This window comes from Branchiostoma belcheri, unplaced genomic scaffold (genome assembly GCF_001625305.1).
Source record: "Branchiostoma belcheri isolate BF01 breed outbred unplaced genomic scaffold, Haploidv18h27 scaffold42, whole genome shotgun sequence".
In the NCBI taxonomy this organism is placed as follows: Eukaryota; Metazoa; Chordata; class Leptocardii; order Amphioxiformes; family Branchiostomatidae; genus Branchiostoma; species Branchiostoma belcheri.
The window spans coordinates 639267-648291 of NW_017804043.1; the positions used below are offsets into that span (position 1 = coordinate 639267).

Sequence of the window (9025 nt, forward strand, 5' to 3'; positions counted from 1 at the left end):
GCCTGAAAGTTTTTTATTTTATCTCAATTGTTTGACGTAATGGATTGGGTAAAATTTTTGTCCATCATGAGCGGATCATTGGGTCTTGTGTGGAACGGCATGCATGGTTTGACTAATGACAACTGCATTCTCTAACTTGATTTGTCTGTTTCCCTGTTACTGTTAGAACCAGGAGGTTGGTCACAGTGGAGCCCATGGTCTGCCTGTAGCTCCACGTGTGGGTCGGGAACCCAGGTCAGAACCCGGGTGTGCGACGACCCACCCCCCGATATACCCAGCCTGGCCTGTCCCGGGGCATCACTGCAGACCCAGTCATGCTTCGCTGAAGAAGACTGCACTTGTAAGTAGTAGTACGAATATATAGTAACTGTTACAGTTACATAGTAGTATCCAGTCTTTGATTACACTGCTGCAGGGTCCCTGACACAGGGGTGGACAGCAGTCTTCACACCAAACATCCATTGGCAAGCGGCTCCAGCAGGTACACACCAGCAAGGCTGCTCTCTCTAATGTCCTTCTTGACACAGGGGTGGGCAGCAGTTGGCTAAAGTCTTCACACCACACCTCCAAGTGGCTCTGTCCAGCGAGTCCACACCAGCAATGCCACACTCTCTAATGTCCTTAGGTGTATTCTTTTGGGAGGTTAAACTGTGGTTTTGTGTAATACTATCTGTTTTTCTGGACATTGGAGAAGGGAATATTGACAGGACATGAATTGTCCAGAGTAAACGGAGAGGTTTTAAAATGGTGGAATTCAGAAAATCAATGATTGCATATTTCCTTTAAGTCTGAAATCTCTGTTTTCTTGTTTTATTAACAGTTTTTAACATTGTTTTCCAGCATGTCCTCCTCAAATGGTGTACCACAGCTGTCTGCCCTGCCCTCGGTCATGTCTGGACCTACAGGAGTATGTGGAGTGTGTGGAGCAGGGTAAGTCAACTTTTTTTTTTTTCGTGGAGGTGAGAATGGAGATATTGTTTTCGGTGAACCTGTGTGTTTGTGTGTGTGTGTGTATGTGTGTGTGTATGTGTGTGTGTGTACGTGTGTGTGTGTGTGAGTGTGTGTGTGTGTGTGTGTGAGTTTGAGTGTGTGTGTGTGAGTGTCTTTCTGTCTGTCTGCAGATTTGTGGTCAGCATAACTTCAGACAGCCGTATTGATTCTTATAATGATATTTGGTATGTGGGTAGGTTTAAGGAAGACAAAGGTCAAGATCAAAGGTCTTCCTACTGGTACTGCAGCAGTGTATTTTGCAAACATTTATCAAATAGACCCAACTTGAACATCTTTTACACTCTAGTATGTAAAAACAGAGTCTTCTGAAGAGCTTCAGATAGTACCATGTATGTTGTAGAACATAGTTTAATGCTAGACGTAGATATAGTCTCACATACCACTGTATTTTCTTTCTTATGTTGTTTGTAACTGCAATTAGCCCTCGGGCAAGTATTTGCAATAAACTTTCTTTACAATAAAGGTGATTATTGACTTGTTTTTCCCATAATGCCTTGCAGAATGTATCCCAGGGTGCAGCTGTCCTTCTGGGCTGCTGCTGGATGGAGACTTGTGTGTACGGAGGGAGGCCTGTCCATGTGTCATGGTCAACCCCTTCATTAAAGGTGGGCAGCAACTCTCTCATGTGGTGTCTTCAAACAGAGTTTTTATAGCCTGATTACAAAACCCATTACTATAGGTCCCGAGTCCATAGCCTCCGTAGCAGGCTTATAGAACTGGGGGTTTGGTAGTCTTCTGCTGTTTTTTGATTAGCCCAGTTCTAAAAAACGGGGGTAATTCAACCAGGCTGGCTATGTTGTCTATATGCAATCAGAAAAGAGCACATAAAAGCTCCCAAAGACCATGACCCCCAGTTTTTGGCATAGTATGGAGGCTACAAATAGAGAGGAACTGATGTAGGATTCGGGAGCTATAATAGGTTTGGTAACCAGGCTAGGTCTTAAAGATTACTATAATAATGTTTATGCTTGAAAATAGACAAACTTCTTAAGAGCTAAAACTGTCTGTTATCTAAAAACTGACACATGTACTTTTTTAAACTGCAAATCCTCTAGCGGACAGACCTGTGCAGTACCCAGCAGGCAGTCTGGTCACAATCAGCTGTAACAACTGGTGAGTCTAAACTGGCTTCTCTGTCAACTTCTCAGTAGTCTCTAGCAAGTAAGGGTTTCAAAATTATAATTATTACATGCAGCAGTTGCACTTAATGGTAGATTAACAATGTGGACAGATGATATTTTTGTTTGGAAGGCATTTCAGCACCAGGAAAAGCTGACAACAAATAAATAGAAAGGATTTCATTTTTTATATTAGCTCTCAGTAGTCTCTATAGCAAGTTTATGTTTGGAAGGCATTTCAGCACCATAAAAAGCTTGACAACAGACGAATATAAAGGATCTCATTTTTTATATTAGCTGCAAGGGTTGAAAACATGTCTACAGCAAAAGAACATAGCAGGGGTACGGGCACTGTGTTATATGAAAATAGGAGTAAAACTTTTATCACTTTTTAGATTTGTAATATTAAAATTGTACATGTACCAATCACATGAATCTGCCTCCAAACTATTTTTGTATCTAACCACTACAGTGGTTTGACTTTATGTTATGTTCAAATGAAATACCATAAAGTCGAAAAATCGATTGTATCTAACATTACTTGTATCCCCCAGTACTTGTGAACATGGCAGGTTCCGCTGTACCGACCAGACCTGTGACGTAGACTGTACGTGGAACCCCTGGTCTCACTGGTCGGACTGTACCAAATCCTGTGGGGTGGGCATCAGGACCAGACAGAGGACCTACCAAGAGCCACAGGGCAATGGTGTCAAGTGCCGGGACATGTCTTATAACATGGAGACAGAGGCCTGTAACACTGAGGCTTGCTCAGGTAAGGCTAAAAAGTTAGTAGCATTGTGTATATAATCCTTTTGTTACAGTTCATTTGTGTTGATGAAGTAAAGAGAGACATGGAAAAAGACAACTTCTGCAGTTTCCCATATTTCTGTGTCCTTTTGAGCTGTTTATAATGATGATAACGTAACATAATCTTCTGGAGTTGGCCAAGCCATGTACATACCTGTACATGAACTGTATTTTTACCTTTAGCATTTGATCTGCATTATTTTTCAGCACTTTTTTTTGTGCTGAAAAATCTTACTGCTTATAATATACTGTATACTATTAGTCTGTTTTCAAATTTGAATTTTTTACCTTTATTTGGTAGCAATTGCATTTGTGTGTGTGTGTTTTGTTTTAGAACAATAACTCGAGAACCTATGGATGGATTGTCCTGAAACTTGGTAGTACATGTACATATAGAATACAACACGGGGTATTCCGTATTGCCCGAGGTATCGGCCCGACTGTGGGTCGGATCCGACTAGCGGTAGGGCCGGGACCGAGGGTGATCTAGGTAGGTAGGTAGGTCTAGATGAGATCTCAAAATGTTCAGATTTGGGCCACCTGGTTGCTTGTTTCCTATAACTCAAGAAGCTGTGAATGGATTGCTATGAATCTTGGTAGGTGGCCACCTTTAGATGAGACCTCAACATGACTAAAAAAAGAGTTCGGGGGGGGGGCTTCTTAGAGTTTTTAAGCTTAAGAAAGTGACAAATTGTTCCCTGTTTGCTGCCGTAGTTGATGGAGAGTGGAGCACCTGGAGCACCTGGTCGGAGTGTGATGCCACCTGCGGCGGGGGGGCCACACGAAGGTCGCGCACCTGTTCCGACCCCGCGCCCAAGAATGGCGGGCTGGAGTGTGAGGGTCTTGCACAGGAGGTGGCTGTGTGTAACGCAGAACCATGCGGTGAGTGTGCTGTGAAACAAGTATCAACAAAAAGTACCAGTAATTCTTGTTTGTCCAAGAGTCCAAGATGTTGGATCTTAGGCTATTGTTGATAGAGGTGGCTGTGTGCAGAACCTTGTGGTGAGTATGCTTTGAAACAATAATTCAGGCAAAAGTAATTTTCTGACTCTGTTTTCAAACTTTGTGAATGTGTAGTGTAACGTGGAATTCAATATCTACTGCATGGTGGACACTTGAATATGAAAGAAAGACTCTTTTCGTCAAGGCAAAAGCAACCATCTTTTTGCTATGTTTCCTTGTTGTCCACAGGCCCAGAATGTCCAGAAGGCCAGGTACCGGACCTGTGTGTGAATGAGTGTGGGTACAGGTGTGAGGATTTGTTGTAACAGTTGTGTTTACTTGTTTTTGTTGTGTTTTTTTTACTTGTCTATAGGTCCAGAATGTCCAGAAGGCCAGGTACCGGACCTGTGTGTGAATGAGTGTGGGTACAGGTGTGAGGACTACCACCAGACAGAGGTGTGTGTGGAGGAAGAGGACTGCATTCCGGGCTGCAGGTGAGGTTGTCCGTTATTTCACAGTGTGACCACATTCAACTTAAAGCCCTTGAGATGCTTCTTTACTGATCCTCATTATGATAAACCTTATGTCAATAGAAGAAGATAAGAATATTCATTCACTTGGATGCTGATTTGCTCTCCCTTGCAACACTTGAGGAACCTCCTGAATTGTTACCTCTGGTACAGAAGTTTTGTTTTTGGAGGTGTTGTATGTTTGGGTTCCAAAGTAAGGGTGGAGATTCACTTGCAATTGATTGACAGGCGTTCAAGGGTGGTTACCAGCAATGTATGAAACACAAAACATAGTATGTAGCAGAGTAAGCTTTATCATACAATCATATGGGTGATGGAAGTTTGAAATCTCAGATTTGGGGGGGGGGGAAGAGGTCAAATCATCATTCCAATGATTATTACTTAAGCTGAATGAACGGACAACAGAATGAATGGATATCCTTCTGCTTCCCAGATGTCCATCTGGCCTGTTGCTGCAGCATGGGGAGTGTGTTCCTCCCCCTCTGTGTGAGTGTGTGGACAACAGCGGGAACGTCATAGCCCCGGGGACGGTGATGCAGAACAACTGTAACAACTGGTGAGTTCCTGACCCACAAGATAATAGACATTATTTTACAACTGTATGTTGCCTTCTCAAAAATCCTGATTTTGTGGTGACACTGTGTGCATTCCCTTTTACAATTATGTACCTTTTTAACAAAATAAGAGTGACTGTGGATGGTTTCTTTTTTTCTACTTGAAGGACAAAAATCATAATTCTATAATACTTGACAATTTACAATAGGCTTACTTGTACAAATTTCATGTCTTTTCAGCACCTGCAAATCAGGAGTCTTTTCCTGTACAGACCAGCCCTGCCCTGGTGAGACCATCGTTGTTGATTTTTCAATTGAGTGATCATTGTTGAAAACGATGTTATCAATGATAATGCATGGACAAACACCCAATAATCTATAGAGTCTCATTTGATTGTTTTGGTGTAACGTAACAACTAGAATTATTCACAAGTACATGTAAATGTCTTTCATTTGTATTATAAGACACAGAAAAATGATGAACTGTGTCATTTCATTTTCCCCTGACAGTTACCTGTGGTTGGAGTAGCTGGTCTACCTGGACAGACTGTAGCACAACCTGTGGACAGGGGACACAGAACAGATACAGGTCAGCTCAGAAGCCTTAGACACTCAGTTACTCACTACCCACCTTATAATGTCTGTTGTTCTGCATCTCCTGAAGGTTAGATGTGCTTGCACACTAATGCTGAGGCTTGATGACAGCCCACCATTTGCCTCTGTCCTACCTATATGGGTTCATGCTAGCCTAGGTAGACAGTCTATATTAACAATGTACGGCACAAAATGTCAAATGAACTAGACATACAAATCAGTACCTTCAGGTTTTGTGAAATCAAAAAAGAACACAAAAGAGCCACCATGATGACAAATTTCTACCTAAACCAGTACTGCAACAATTTTTTCTGTATTTCCAGGTCACCCAACAACCCCCCAGCCTCTAACGGAGGGCAGGAGTGCACAGGTGAACACGTGCATTCGCAGGTGTGCCAGCTGGACACCTGCACACCTGTCTGTACCTATGATGGTGTCGAGTACCAGGTGGGAGACACCCTCTACACAGCCGAGTGCACAGAGTGGTGAGTGGAAAAACCTGAGTGTATAATTCAAACATCAAATATCGTCTGAGACTGTTTGCTAGATATAATAGAAAGTTATTAAAAATTATGCTGTTCAACAATGTTACATTTCCCATTAAATCCCATCACCCATTAAATTTCTCTCCTATTTTCTTCTTCCAGTACCTGCACTCCTAATGGCCTGTCCTGTATCAATATCAACTGTTCAGGTTTGGAACTAGATGTATTTCTGTCTACCATATCATTGTTACAGTTCCAACAAGTCTTACAACTACCTCAGATTCTGTACGGTTTATAGACTCTCTTTGTGTCACTTATGTCTTGTAACTTGCTGTGTATAAGTATAATATAAAAGTGAGAGATTGAGTCCTTGAATGCTAAAGGAAATGTGTGTTATGTATGCAGCTGGTGTGTTACACCGAAGGCCGGTTATACCACAAAGAAACCCATTTTGTTACCCTTCCTGAATTAAAACTTTTTATTCTGCCTGCTTGTGACAGCCCTGTCTAGTTGGGAGCCGTGGGGCACCTGGAGCGCGTGTGATGCCAGCTGCGGAGGGGGGAAGCAGACGCGAACGCGAACCTGCACGGCCAGGACTCACTGCTGCGACTACGCCTGCCCTGGACTGGCCTTGGAGGAGCAACCATGCAACATGCAGGACTGTCCAACATGTACGTTTGATATTCTGGTGTCGATATAAGGATTTTGCGGGTTTTCTGTTATTTCTTTGTTGTTTTTTCTGTTTTTCTGTTATCTTTCTGTGTGTCATTTAGTGTTGTATAAATGTAGGGCCACAGGAAGAATAGTAACTACAAAATGTATGCTGGTCACCAAATGTGTTTAAGTTCAAAACTTAAGAGCAGTAGATTGCTAAGCCTAAGACCATGTGAAGGTATTTGTGGATTTTTATGCTGAAGAAGAGTGACGGATGTCACTCGAAATGTCCGAAAGTTATCTCCATTACTTATCCAGTGGTAGAGTTTGATTTGTCTTTGAATATTGTTTTACCTGGATGTGTAACTTTCATCTACTTGAACAGACTGCTTTGCAAATGTTAAAGCTTATAGCATTCATCTTTCTCCCCCTGCAGCGTCGTTGTGCCAGGTCCACACAGAGGTGCGTAACCTGAGCCACAACAGCTGCGAGGCGAAAAACATCCAGGTCAGCTTCTGCTCTGGGAAGTGCAAATCTTACACACAGATCAACGTCATGCAGCCTTACTACCAGGTACACAAAATCTTACTTACATCTTACATCTTATATGGGGGCCTGCATGGGGGGTCCCGACAACGCTCTACGCTAAATTTTGAGAGCTGGATTCAGGAATCCTCTCGATTACGCTTTATGCTAATTCCAAGTGGCTACAACTCGCTCACTCGCTCACCCACTCGCTCACCGGCTCACTCACTCTCTCACTCACTCCCTCGCTCGCCCACTCACTCACTCATCCATTCACTCTCACTCACTCACTAACTCCTTACTTGTTAATAAACCATTTTCCCCCCAGACGGTGTGTGAGTGCTGCACCTTCACGTTGGACTCCATCCAGCCTGTTATAGCTGCCATGTACATGTATATGTACTACTTTAAAACTATTAATAAACCATTCCTTCCTTCCTTCCCTGCCCCCAGACGGTGTGTGAGTGCTGTACCTTCACGCTGGACTCCCTGCAGCCTGTTCGCTTCGTGGAGCTTGACTGTGGGAACGGGGAGAGGGAGACGACAGTTCTGCCCAGGATCGAGCGCTGTGACTGTGTCGCTTGTGCCGGTATGTACTTTTCTCTTCATCTCCCATCTCTCTTGATCTTGGGGGGCCTGCAGGGGGGGGGGGGTGTCCCGACAACATTCTATGCTGAATTTTGACAGCTGGCTATGTATTTTACTGAATTCAGGAAACTTCTCGACTACGCTTTATGATAAATTCCAACTGGCTACAACGCATTACGTACGATTAAATCGTTGAATACGCTATACGCAAAATGTGCTGATCACGCACTCATATTTCCTTGCTAATGTATCATCTTTAGTGCATTGATCATTGAATTTTTTTGGATTTAAAAGTTGAAATACCCCCGTGGGGTCGTGTGGCGTAGCGGCAGAGTGCGCGACTCGGAACTTAGAGTCCCGGGTTCGAGTCCTGACATGCCACCGATCTTGTGCCCTTGGGAAAGGCACTTTACACGGCTTTCCTCACTTAGCTCAGGTGTAAATGAGTATTGTCCTGTCATGTATTTGTCCCCTGTGTTGGTGGCGGCATTAATATAAGTTGAAAAAACTTGAGTGTGTCGTCACCACGTCTGGTGATTACATGTTGAAAAAAAAAAAAAAATAGGTTTATTAAGTTAAAGAAAATATTGCAGCAAATATCGTAACCTGAGTTTATTTTTGTATGACTTTTCATTTTCAGGTGGAGACTAGAATCAGACTGAAACTGACTGAAGACGGATTGGAATGGCAGCAGTCCTGGTCAGCAGTAAGAACTGGACAGGTGGACAAAATGACGGCACGGCTAAAACATTTCATTCTAACTTCATCTGTGTTGACAGTTAACACGATAGTACAGAATTAAAACTGTTTTGACCAATTGTTGACATCTTGTTTCCAGTAAGTCATAAGACCTTTGAAGATTGTTAGTCACTTTGATTTTGAAGAAGAGGACAGTTGAAAACTCAACACATTAACTTTCTGTGTATTGAATGAAGAGTGTTGACTCATTGACTACAATTAGATGTTTTTTGCTGTGCCTGACAAAATTCTCTGTCTAGAACAACACCATTGCTGACTGGACAATTGTTCATTCCTAGACCTATATCACGTAAATGGACAATGAGTTTGTGTTAGAATTATAGACTCTGAGTTATTTATTCAAGATGCTATGATAAAAGCAAATATGGCAGGGAAACTAGTAACTGTTTCTTATTATTTATCGTTAAATGCCTTGATGCTGCATTTTAGCAGATTGGCAGTACTTTCTTGTAAGCATA

At 42.6% G+C, this 9025-nt stretch overlaps 1 long non-coding RNA gene across 1 annotated transcript; it reads left to right on the forward strand.

Annotated features, from left to right (window-relative positions):
* Positions 1-7139: 7139 nt before the first annotated feature.
* On the forward strand, positions 7140-8722 carry LOC109478082. Its single transcript, XR_002140708.1, has 3 exons — positions 7140-7268; positions 7674-7809; positions 8449-8722. It is a non-coding gene; the product is annotated as an uncharacterized LOC109478082 (long non-coding RNA).
* The last annotated feature ends 303 nt before the right edge of the window (positions 8723-9025 follow it).